Here is a 13,352-nt window from a genome sequence, read left to right on the forward strand (position 1 = left end):
TCCTTTTTAATCAATCACTCACCTATCGAAGCCTATCGCTTTCAACTGCACCTTATGAAATACGTAAAAATAACATGAGATGAAAAGATTGATGGGTTTTTTTATTTATATTCAACTTATTATTTTTTGTAACAATTTAATAAACGAGTTGTTATGCTTTGTATTATTATTTACATCTTTATTTAACTAAAAAGTTGAGCTGTGGTTGCCCAGCGGCAGAGGTCTGAGACTTGCGATCGTATGTAGCGGGTACGATTCCCTGGATACAATTCTATATTTAATTGACAGTTTGTATTTATTGCTTTATATATATTATTGTTTATATATATGATTTGCCATTGCTCACAAACAAAATACCACAGAGTAGACAGCACCATTTTCATCATACCTTAAAATTACATTGCGGTTGCCGACCTGCCTGTAAAGCGTGGCAATTATGGTATATTCCCCAATAGATATCTTTGAGGGAAACCTATGCCTTGCAATTGACATCTATGGACTGAAACCACAACGTAGTGGTTAAATTACTGACTTTATTCCAATTTAAATTACTAACTTGATGTTAAACATTGCTCCGAGATCTTTTACAAAGTCATAGCAAGTTTTGATTATTTTTTTTACCTCTAGTCTAAAGACGCGTCGTCTGTTACAGCAGCGAATGTAAGCAGAAAATCCCTAAAGAAATGTATTATTCATAGAAAGAAGCAATTCAGATAAACACTATTTCACCACATACTCTATGCATGACTCGAAATCCCTTAACGTAACTGGAGAACGTATTTACCAGACGTTTCTATATTTTAAACTATAGCTTGAACTAGTCGTGCGATATTTTTTAAAAGTTTTTAATGAAACGATATTACTAATATTACTTTTATATGTCTTTTATCTAACTGGTACATCTTTTTGAAATTGTTAATAATTGTCAAACTCATCGTGTATTATTTATTATGGGAACATATTTTGATACCTAAGAAGTTGCGGTACGTGGTCAGATAGTAAAAATAGAGAAAGAGTGAGAAAGTTATTACTAAATAATAACATATAATAAATGCCACACTTTAAGCTATATATGTTATCGCCCAGTTGCTAGCCTGTGAAGCCTGTTGTAGCGTAAAGAGAATAATCGGACTTAGCTTAAAATGAAACCGAACACGGATTGACAAACGTAGCCACAACATGCCACTCATACTCCGCCCGACTATGGGTACACTTCAATTTATATTTCCGGAGATGTAGCTATATAGCTATTAATACACCATATAAAGCATTATATAAAATCTTTTTGAGTCAAACAGCCAAGCGGTTTACTTCACACATGTCTTTTATTTTATTATTTTTTATAATAGAGAACCTCAACTCTAAGGTTCTCTACACGTAAATTCTCAAAAATAAAATTGGAAACTATCAGGGTAAATATCACCCTGCAATTATATTTTGAATACAGTTCTGAAAATATTTTATTTATTCTATTATATTTATAAAAAAATATAATTACTGAAATATGAAAATTTACATAGCTTCATTATAGAAGTTTTCCTTTGAGGTTGCGGTAATTAGTTTCTTGGTGTTAGTCAATTATATTCAAGCTACTTTGCTTCATCAAACAGAAGTTTCTTTACGCACTTCGTCAACTTTGAAGCTGATATTCTGTTTTACTTAATTTTAACCGTAAATTATGATGAAATTAATTATCATTATAAAATTAATTCTCACCGGAAATTGTGTAATTTGGCATCCAAAGATAGCAGCAGAAATCACTTTATTGATTTTGCCAAATTCGACATTTGTTTTCAATCTAAATGATAAGGTGTCGAGAATTTCATCAAAGAATATTTCTGACTTATTAAAATTACAGTCACTATAAAAAAATCGTGATAATGAAAATTAAACATGCTTAAAACTATTAATAGTAATGTTAAGAACTCTAAAACGGTTTCTTTTATTGAAAAATATCTAGCTGACAGTGATGATTTACTCCCTTGGGAATGTTAGCGGAGTGGGAGGTAAAAGCAATTTACGTAAACATTATTTTCACGCTATAATATATTGGAGTGTTACACCTTTATAAATGTTAGAAAAAGATTATGATAAAATACTGTTACTTTTATCATGAAGACGTTTTTAGAAAAATATGAACAACAAAATTTGGGGAAACTATACATCCATAAATAATTTAAACAAATCAGTGATATTAAATAAAAAATGATATGTAATCGAATAACAATTTTTAACTTAAACAAATAGTTAAAATTTAGTTTAAAAGTAGCTTTAAGTACAAAGTTAATAACTATGAGACTTGATTGACTTAAACTCTGAAACACACGACATGAAAGAGAAACTAACACAAACGTTACGAAGTTCACCTTAATTTCTCGTTAAACTTTGTTTTTGATACACTGATGTTCCAGTAAAATTATTGCTAAATTTTGTACAGGTAAACTAGTTAGTTTTTGTTTCTAAATTAATACTTTATGTATGAACAGAAATTCATATTAGTATTTCCTTAGGGTATTCCATTCCGTAGGGTTTTAAGATTGCTGTTATCGAATAAGAAAAAGAAATAAGGGTTGCCTTTTCAATATATTATATGTTGCCGACGTAGTCCAGCGAATTGATAAGTTGAAGTTGCAGTAGGCAGCTTACTTAGCGCGCATAACAGATTACTGCCGGAGCTTTAAGGTTATGATATATGTAGATATATATGTAGACTACGCCAGCGCAAGTGCAGGACGTTCACACACAAGGTGGATAGAGGATATTCTTAGGCTCGTCCGAAGACACTGGATATCAGCTTCCAACCGGTTCTTTTTGGAAGACGTATTGGGGAGACTTATGAAATAATCCAACGAAATAATTGAAGGCTTTCAGACATTTTAATGTATATGAGTTTTTATACCTTTTGAAGACAGATAGATTTTTTGTTAATTTTTCCATTGGTACCAATATTTAAAAATAATAATAGTTTAAAAGATAATAATCGTTTAAAATAATACGACTTAAATATTTTTTTGGTTACAATAAACCAAATACAAACGGATTTTTCTGTAATATTTAATAAACCCATATACGTTACGTTATTTGCTAAAAATATCTTTGAATTTCCGTGTCTTTTGAGTTACTGAGAGAAGATAAAAAATGGCATTGCGTGATGTGTAATTTCCGTTCAATAACGTCTCTGTGGCACGCTTTTCAAATATTTAAGTTTCCCTCAGAGAAATATGAATTGGATTGAGATAAACAATTTTTTTATTTTATATATAGAGTTATAAAAAGAAAATATTAAAAAAACAAGCATTTTAAAGGGTGAATTTATAGCATAATTGCTGTTAATTAACCAGATCCAAAAATCAATGGTTTCAATAATAATACATTAATAATTGTAATATGGTAAGGAAAAGTTTGTTATCAAGATCTAAGTTATACGTATTAAAATTATTTTTTTATTGTTTGTCCCTGCAGACTTTATACTTGCTTTAAAACTGATAAATAAGCTATATATTCACTTATTTAAAGCTTTTACACCGTGTTAATTTTAATCTATGAAAATGTCTCCGAAAATTTTATTACAAAGTAACTAAAACATTTAATGCTATAAACAATATTTTCGAAGATTTTTTGATAAAGAGCAACACACGTGAAATGAAGGCACTGTCAACTTGTCACTATGATATATTCACATGAGAAAATAACCTTATACGCCAGCCAGAAGCAATTTAGATAAACAAAATTACGCCACATCTTTATGTATGAACGTAATCTTCCTGCGAAATTGACGTGCGTTGTTAGGAAAGCCTCTTTAAATAAATTTGATACTACCGCCGTGATAATCCAATTTTAAGATAATTCTTTTAAATCATGGTAATGTATATGTGTTTATCATCATCATTTTGCTACAAGAGGTCTTCTGCGAGGAATAGACTTTTTCAAACATTTCAATAAGTTCGGATGGAGGCGGCCTGCATCAAGGGTCCTCGCACGACGTTAAGAAATCGTCTACCTACAAAGTCCATATGGGTATCACTTTAAAACCTTTAATCGGCATTTGTTTTGCTCGCTAGGATATGTCAGTTATTTTCGTTCATCTATCTCCTCATTCCTGACTTCGTAATAAAATTTTAAGGATAGCCCTCTCAATGTCTTGCTGAGTGGCTGTGAGCTTAGCAACGAGGAGGTGAAAAATATACACTGATTGACATATAATAATTTAAATTGCGGTAAATGTCAAACGAATTGTTTATTTACTGAATATTTAACCTTAGTTTTGAACGATTTCACACCAGGTCGATTTTTTTTTTCATTCTTTCGAATGGCAACAGTCCGTCCGTGATTGATTAGACGGCAAGCGATTCCGAGCGCTCGCTGGCAGATGCTAAGCCGGCACAAAGGAATTGAAAGTGATTGAAATTTTTTCAAGGTTTTTGAGCGTGAAATTCTTTTTAACACGTTAACGGGAATATTGTATCTTAGTATCATTTACCACTGTCCTTTTTTAATATCAAGGCATAGGAAAGTGATGGTTTAATGAACGTAAATTGTGAAATTATTTTTTCTTGTGATAGTATTTAAGATTTATGTACAATCCACTACGTTATTTTAGAACACTAACAATCCAATACGTTATTTTAGAATAGATGTTAAATAATTTTAACATATCGACAAAATAAAGCTACGCAACTATGTTCATTACTATTGCGTTTCGTAATAGTGGACTTAGGTATTTGTTTCTTATAATAAAATATAATGAAAATGACTCCAACCACTGTATTTGTGGTGTTAAGGAAGCAAAGTTGGTAGCTAAAAGCAATATTTGTACCACTGTACTTTTACAAAAAAATATTTGATCGTGATGATCATGTCAGCCGGTAAATGTCTACTGTAAGGCATAAGCCTCCATCAAAGGTCACCAGAATGTCCGGTCTTGCACTGCTCGCATCAAACGACTTCCACGACTTTTGCTTAGTCGACTTTTTTCGTCAGTCGACTTTTTTTGTCGGTCTACTTATTAGGAGGCCTATCAACGTCACGTCTACGGGCTCGTAGTCGCTATTCAATCCTTTCAACCCCAAATGGTGGTTGCATCTCGCAAAAAAACAACCTCTAAATTAATTTAATTGAATATGAACCGTGCTATTACAATTACCTACTATTTCAATAAGCATTTCACAGGATCACACTTTCCTATCTATTTAATACACTATAGGTTAAAATCATTTATTCTACTTTTAAAAAAATTAAATCTTAGATATTTTACCTTCAGAGCAAGGAAAGAAAAGAGAAAAACTGTAAAATAACATTGTGAACGTAATTAAAAATTCTGAAAACCTAATTAAAGAAACGAAACATGGGAAGTAAATGAAAGAAATTATTTTCAAATAATTAACATATTCTAATAATAAGCTTTTAATTATTTATAAGATGATTTCGCAATTATTAATTTAAATTCGGTGTTAAATAAAAGACGAATAAAATTAACGATATACATAATCTTAATAAAGGTCCGTGTTGTAATTTACTGCTTACTTCTGGCTCTTACTGACTTCCAAAACACCATTATTATATTTTAATTTATTAAATGAATCAAAAATGGGAGAGGAATATAATGAAGATGTAAGAAGGCCTACTTAGTCTTCATACAACGCGATGGCATCAGCACGATCAATTTATGGAATGCTGAAAAGTTATGTCTCTCTTTGCTATAAGTATTGGAAACTTCACCAGGTTTAAGGGCGTAGAGTACTGAAAGCGCTTAGCACTGTCCAGCGTTTCTTGAAATGTGTCCCCGGAAACTCTTGGGTCTCCGTGGACAACAATCACTAGTACCATAAAAGCTGCATGCTTCTTTTATAACATTCAAGGGAGTAACATAAAAAAGTAATTAAAAATTTGACGGAACAACTAAATTCCCCGTTATGGTATATCTGGACATTCGTTCAACTTTCTTGTTGTAAAGTTACTTGCCTATGTGACTTGATGCTGAACCTGACATAAGAATTCAACTTTCATCAATTAAGTCATTTCAACTTTAGAACCTTAAGGCGACAATGGTCATCTGTTTTGCGCTCCAACTTGAAATCCCGAGCATAGCCATGTTGAATTGAACGAATTTGAGCTTGTCAATGAGACCCGAATTGATTCGACAAAGTTTTTTAGCATATCTATAAAATATTTGATATAGTTAAAATTGTTTTAAATTCTTTCCGTTACGAAACAATCCAGTCGATTAGCAAATAGATATTTAATGTTTTCACATCAAATGTAACAACTAGCCGCGAATCCGAAAATTTATTGATCGTTTTTTAAAGAATGAAAATGTAAACAAAATTAAAATTTACTCTATGTATTGAACACAATTTTCGCTGTGCTTGTAAACAAAATACATTCGGCTTAACACTTATAAAAACAATTATCATGAAATAAAAGTCTAATAACGATAATAAAAAAGGGTAAATGGAAATAGTAAATGGAAGTAGTAAAGTAAGTAAACGTTTACGTTAATTGTCGTACATACTATTTTTATCTAAATGGCGTTTAAAAACAGGAACATTTTTTTTATCTTATATAAACAGTGTCCAAACTTTCGTTGTAAATAAAAAATATATTTAAAAACTGTTATATGGGTTACAAAAGAGCACAAACAGATTATTAATAATAAAAGAGGACGTAATTAACTTAGTTAATAATTATTGTTAATTGAAGACATTTTGCCGGCCGTAAGAAATCTAGTAGGTTGAATTAACATTGGATTATATGCATCCAAAATGTGTATACGTAAAATAACATTATTTGAAAATATGTATAAACTTGTAGATATATACATAATCACTTTATATAAATATAAATTAATTTCATATATAAATGAGAGGACTAATTTACTGCAAAAATTGAGAAGTAATATTTTAGCGGTTATTTAATAATTAGCAGATATTTTCACATGCCAGGCTAATGATAGTTATACATGCACACAGGCTGTAACGCCAAGCAATGCCAAAAGCTGAATCTAGAAAAAATATTTACACAATAAAATTTTTAAAATTGTTAAATTTAAACAAAAATATTTCTCATACTATCATTTTCCGATGACATTGCACAAATGTTTATACTTAATTCATATAAATTATCATCTTTAACTTATTTAAAATTATTTTTTACGAGGTTTTTAGCCTATTATATAGACATTATTTTCTTCTTTTCCCTTAAAATTGTTTCTGGGAATATGAGGGTACAACATTACAACCATTCATATGAACTCATTAATCATTTTCTTTACCCTAAAATATACGTTAACTTTTAAATAAATTAATGATTAATTGCAAACGTTTTCCCTACAAATCTTTCTCGATATAGTGTTCTATAGCCTGTAACTCCACAAAATAAAATTTTATTTTAGATATAATAAACAACGTAACAATGTTTCCAAAATTTTTCATTGGCTTGTCATCTCTAACTTAACAAGTTACTAAGTAGTATCTTAAAACATCAAAAGCATCCAACAAGTTATGGACTTATAATTAGTTTTCAGTTGGCTTTAAATTATCTCTGAAGTCTAATGCAGCGATGAGTGTTTTGCGGGGAATCCGGAACGTAATTTAAACTACGTTGCAAATACGTCGCTTCTTTTTATAGCTTCTCATAGCTTATGAAGTGTTGTAAAAATAGAAGATTGAAGGAATACTGTAAGAGGTTGTAAAATGTTTTCTGTCTTACTTTCTGTTTGTGTTTTATTTTTCTTATTAATCGCCAAATATGTGTATGTTGCTGAGCTCTAATATTTAGACCATAATCATGATCATATCAGTCAATAGATCCTCACTTAAAGGCCCTAAACTTCCTCTCTGCTCACAGATTGCCGCGATTACCAGTCTTGCGCTGCCCGCAACCAGCGACTTCTTGTAATCTTAACTAAGTCGTCGGTGTACCTAGTGAGAGACCTTTGTCACACTTCAAATTGACGCTCACAGTCACCAGTCGAGAACCTATAGGCCCCAACGAATGTCGGTTGCACGAGCGATGTTTCCAGCCCACTGCCGCCCCTCCAGACAGGAAATTCTTCGTGCTACATCGGTGCCTTTGGTTTTCCTGCGAATATCTTTATTTCTGATTCGATTTAGCACCAAAACTCGCGGCTCTCTCTGTGGCCTTCGTATCTTCGTAAGACCTATTGTAAGAAACCATGTCTCGGATCCGTAACTCTTGATCGGCTCGACCATTTTGGCTTATTTTTCCATATTTCCGAATAAAACACGACATGGGTTATTAAATTAAAATATCTGCACCTTGACATAAAGATTTGACGTTTATCAAAATTAAAGTGCGTTAGGATCAATTCAAACAATATTGCGGATAACATAGCATTAAAAATGATCACTTTATTACAAGTCTTGTGACAAGTTACATATTACTACAAATTAATGAATAGATGTGGTGAAATAATTATTGTTTCACGGATTATACAATATTAATACAAATTAATGAATAGATATAGTGGAATAATTATTTTTTCTTGAGCTCCACCGGAAAATGACGCTTGAAGAAGAAAAAGTACAAAGTCTCTCGGTACATCTAGTACTTACTAATTAACATAGTTTATTGGGTGACTAACTGTACAGAGCGTTTTAGCTCCGTAATAATTTTACATAACAAACTGAAGAACAACTTAATAAGCTCGAGCGCCTTCAGAATCTGTGTATTAGGTTCATATTTGGTCTGCGCAAATATGACCATATTTCTGGATTTCGTAATAAGCGCAAGTGGTTGCCGATTCGACTTCGCCAGAATGCTCACAGCCTATCCCTTCTCTATAGTATTTTGTTAAACCGTCTTACTCCTTACCTTAAAACTAAATTTCTTTTCGTACGTGACTCACATTATAAGTTGCTTAGATCATTGGAAAACTTGAAATTGACTATGCTTGCTCATTCTACTATGTTTACTGAGAAATATTTTAGTGTCGTTGCTTTCAAGTTATGGAATGAGGTACCAGAACCAATTATTTAATTGGTTCTGGTACCTGCGCTAAATCGCTGTCACCATTAAAAAAAGGCAAAAGAGCACTCTTTTGCTCCTAAAAGAGATCGCCTCGCGCCCCTTTTTACCATATGAATTGTTTTTTCTCTATTTATTGTCTATGGTATACAAATAAGTATTATTAATAAATTAATAAATAGATTGTACAAAAGAACATCTTTTTCTTTTTATTCTTTCCGAGTCCACCTTTGGTCTGTGCTGAAGTTGCATAATAATTAATGTAGGTTTATTAAATGCTACAACATTTAATAAATAAGTACATTGGTTAACATTGTTGACAATAAGTTGACGAAAAACGATATTAATTTGAATATTATTTGCAATGTCAATTTAAAGATACCAATTGTGAAGCAATGTACATTCATCGCCTTGTTCCATTTCGCATTGTCTGTAAGTCATTAGTGTTCTACGCCGTGCCAGCGAATTGTAATATTTTAGTTACAGAACACCGCTTTTGTTTAAAATTATTGCGAGGCAATTTCATATTTTTATCGATAGCCTGCGTTATAAAATGAACGATAGACAATGTATGTTTATATATGTGTATATGTTTATATAAATATAATTTATATCTGTATATATATATATTTTAGTATATATATATATATTTTAGATTTATACATGTATATATTTTCATTTAACCCTGTCGTGGATAGTCAAGGAAATTGCTTTTGCATTATTGTTATGGTTGCATTACTATTACTTTATATATAGATGTATCGTACAATAATTACCATACAAACAGTTTCATATTTCCTAGCAAAGTTGCGTTTCAGAACTAAGCACAGTTGCTATATTTATTGTTTAAGAATCATTTATAACGTTTATTACTTTCTAATTTTTATTACTTTCCTAATTATTACTTTCTTTCACAAGAATTTAGCATGTATAATTTAGTTTTTCTGTTGGATTATGAAATTCTTTATGTTAACTAATTACTGCGTAATTACATTTTATGTTTAAGAGGTAAATTATATAAAGAAAACTCAATACTACAGTAGGCACTGTAAACTACTAATGAAAACCAAAATAATAAATAAAAAAAGTTTATAACAAAAGTTAACAAAGCAATATAGCGTTAAATGTGTTTTATGTCCACGTTCTAAGTTTAAACTCGGAGGGAATTCCTATCCAAGTTTCAGAATGAATGTAACCCAAAATTTATTATCTTATATTAAATATTTTTGGAACGCAGCCAAAATTTTTCAAACTATGTACTTCAGTGAGCTAAGATTTATGTTCAAGCATTGAATCAATTATCAAATACTGTCAAGCTTATTAAACTGTATGAGTGATGGTATACGTAAATAAATAGAAAGATCTGTTCGTTTTACTTTTAAATATTGGTTTAATTTTTAATAACTGACGAGAACAATTTGTACTGAAAATATATTAATGAATGCATAAGTTTAAATTATATTATCTGTCAACAATCTATAACGACATGTAGTAACATACACAATACAACGTGACTTTACTCAGGGTGACTGGTTATAGGCGTGAAAGCTTTAAAGGGGTGAATGCTCATTTGACAGCAAATATCTTTAAAACTTTCACACATATATCCAATCATTCTGTTAATATGTTTTTACTGGTCTTGGAGGATGATTATTCTTCAGAGCTCCACCGTTGCCTCACGCAACATTAGCCTCCGTGGTGCGACTACGCTTATTCACGGAAAGTTATATGTAAAACCAATACAACTTTTAAAAATAACCACGGCTTCGTAGCACATCCGTTCGCTTACGAAGTCGGCTCAACTTAGAAGAGCTGCGTCGGCACAACTCTACCGCACAGACCTGCCATTCGGTCATAAAGTTAGAATTAAACAGAAGGCTTGAATAAGTAGGCTATACCTGTACATCTAAGTTTCATCGTCGTTAACCAAGCAGCGTATACTGAACACCTTTACCTTGCACCATGAAATAGCGTATAAAACCATAAAATCTAAAAATAAAATCTAAAACACATATCAAAAAGTCCGTACTGTATTTTAATGCTCTCTAACAGGAACTTTCTGTCGTATCTGTGGAAAAATTACAAGAAGATAACTGATCATCATTTTTGGTGAGGGATAATCACTGTTAACCTATTGGTATGTACAGATTCTGCGAAGTTGGTGGGTAGGGCGCAGGGGCTTGGACTAAACATCGTTTCAGGAAGCGAAGCTCCAGGGCTCCATCAAACTTTTGCTCCGGTCGCTACATACTACTTTATTATCAGATTGGCAAGCCTGTAATAACCTCAAATTTACGGTTCACCAAAACTATAATTAATTATAATTGTAGACGTAAAATATGAAATGATTTTATCTAACATAAAATACTGTAAGGATGTACTAAAATATTCAAAGTAGATATTTCAATTCAGCGGAAACTTGGCGCCGAAGCAGACGGACTAATGCATGACTTGAACCGACTTGAACCAGACATTTGGCTTGAATATACAGTTTCGATTAATTTAAAGAAAATGACATGTGTGCCCGTTTCAAAATACTGCGCGCAAAAGAGTAGATTTTAGTATATTTATTACTGAGAAATACATTTTGGGCAAATAACAAGAGTAAGTACAAGCAGGCTTTATTTTTAGTGAAAAATTTTGGGGCACACTAATTTTCAAACGAGTTAAGAATATAATTCCCGGATTCTCGTTACTATGTATAAAAAATCAATGCTAACAAGAATTGTAGGACTCTTTTGTAATCGCCCTATTAACCATTGCGACATTTGCTTAAAAAATGAAATAAGCAACGAAGAGGTTAACAGTGAGAAAACAAAAACGTTTGAAATAAACAAATGGGCCAACCCGTTGCGGCTTTATATTTATTATTTTAATTACTTTATGCGAACATTTCTTTTGCTTAAAAGATAGTAAAATAAATCATCTTTCTTTTTTGATTCTGTTCTGTGTGGTTTATAATTTAAATTTATGTCTATAAACTGGTGTTTAGTCTTGTAAACAAAAGTCACGTTTTAATGGATTTTTTAACGAAATTAATTCACGGAAGAGGAGAGCCGTAGATAAACGAAGGTAACTAAGATTTCCGAGGGGATTTGTAAGTTAAAGTTGCAGAGGGCAAGCGATGACCGCTGAAGCTTGAAGGCTAGCGAAACTTACGACGTTACCACAGAACAGACGAACTTGTTAACGTCGTCAGAAGACACTGGATGCTGGCCGCTTCCTTCTGAACATATTGGAAATCTATGGCGGAGACCTATGTCCAGCTGTGGGCATCCTACGTCTGAAATAGTGATAATAATGATGAATCTATTTATTTGCTAGACAATTGTAATGGCGTTTATTGATTTTTTTTTCTATTAACGCATTCTGTTTTGTTATTATATGAAAATAAATTTATCCTGTGAGGCACTAGCGACGACTTATTCTTAGGGACGTTAGGTAAGCGAAAGGTAAAAGCAATTTACGTAAACATTATTTTGCCGCATGACATTATGCGTATATGGATTTATTCCGAGGAGAGCTTGACTATCCTTTTTAAAGACTTTCGTAGATTCAATAGAATATTTTTATAACGTCTTCTTGATAATACAATATCCTAGTAAAAACCAAAATAAAAAGTTTATCTAATATAATGCGTATGGTAAAACGCTTTTTCGTGTTTAAAAAAATATAGTTCATTTGCATTTGTAATATTTTTAACTATGTGAATTTAGTAATGCCTCATCGTAACGAAAAACCAAAAACTTTCTCTTGTCAAATTCAGTTTGTCTTTATCTCATGTTAGAAGAAATCTGAATCGATAATTAAAAAATATTTTCACCGAAAAGGAACTACTGTAACTTTTTATTTATAAAACACGAAAAAACCTTTTCGCGCAATTAATATTTACTTCACTAATGAAAAAAATTGCTGAATAGCGAAATGTCAACCAAGTATTTATGGCAACGTATTGTTTGTATATATATATATATATATATATATATATATATATATATATATATATATATGTTTACACTTAATTGTATAATTATAACTTCCGAAATCGCTTACGATTCTCCACGAAATTTATTTCCTCTGACCGATTTATATCGGAAGTATTCGAATGATTGCATTCGATTGAAGTTATTCATAAATTAAATTCTCGTTAAGAATGCTCGTTACCAAAGATTTTATATTTATTATAATAATTTCATAACTCTTATCTGTAAATATTGTTATAATAAAAAGCGCAAAGAATTATTATTCATCAACATTATTTCAGCAGTAAGATTTATACTGCTGGACACAGGCCTCGGTCTAGGAAGCGGTCTGCATCTAGCGTCTCGGTACTTAACACCAATAGACTACAATGACTTTCTATGCAA

Source organism: Battus philenor, unplaced genomic scaffold, assembly GCF_028537555.1.
Source record: "Battus philenor isolate CCGP_79_NKW_IND1 unplaced genomic scaffold, ilBatPhil1.0.hap1 SCAF_11, whole genome shotgun sequence".
NCBI classification, from domain to species: domain Eukaryota; kingdom Metazoa; phylum Arthropoda; class Insecta; order Lepidoptera; family Papilionidae; genus Battus; species Battus philenor.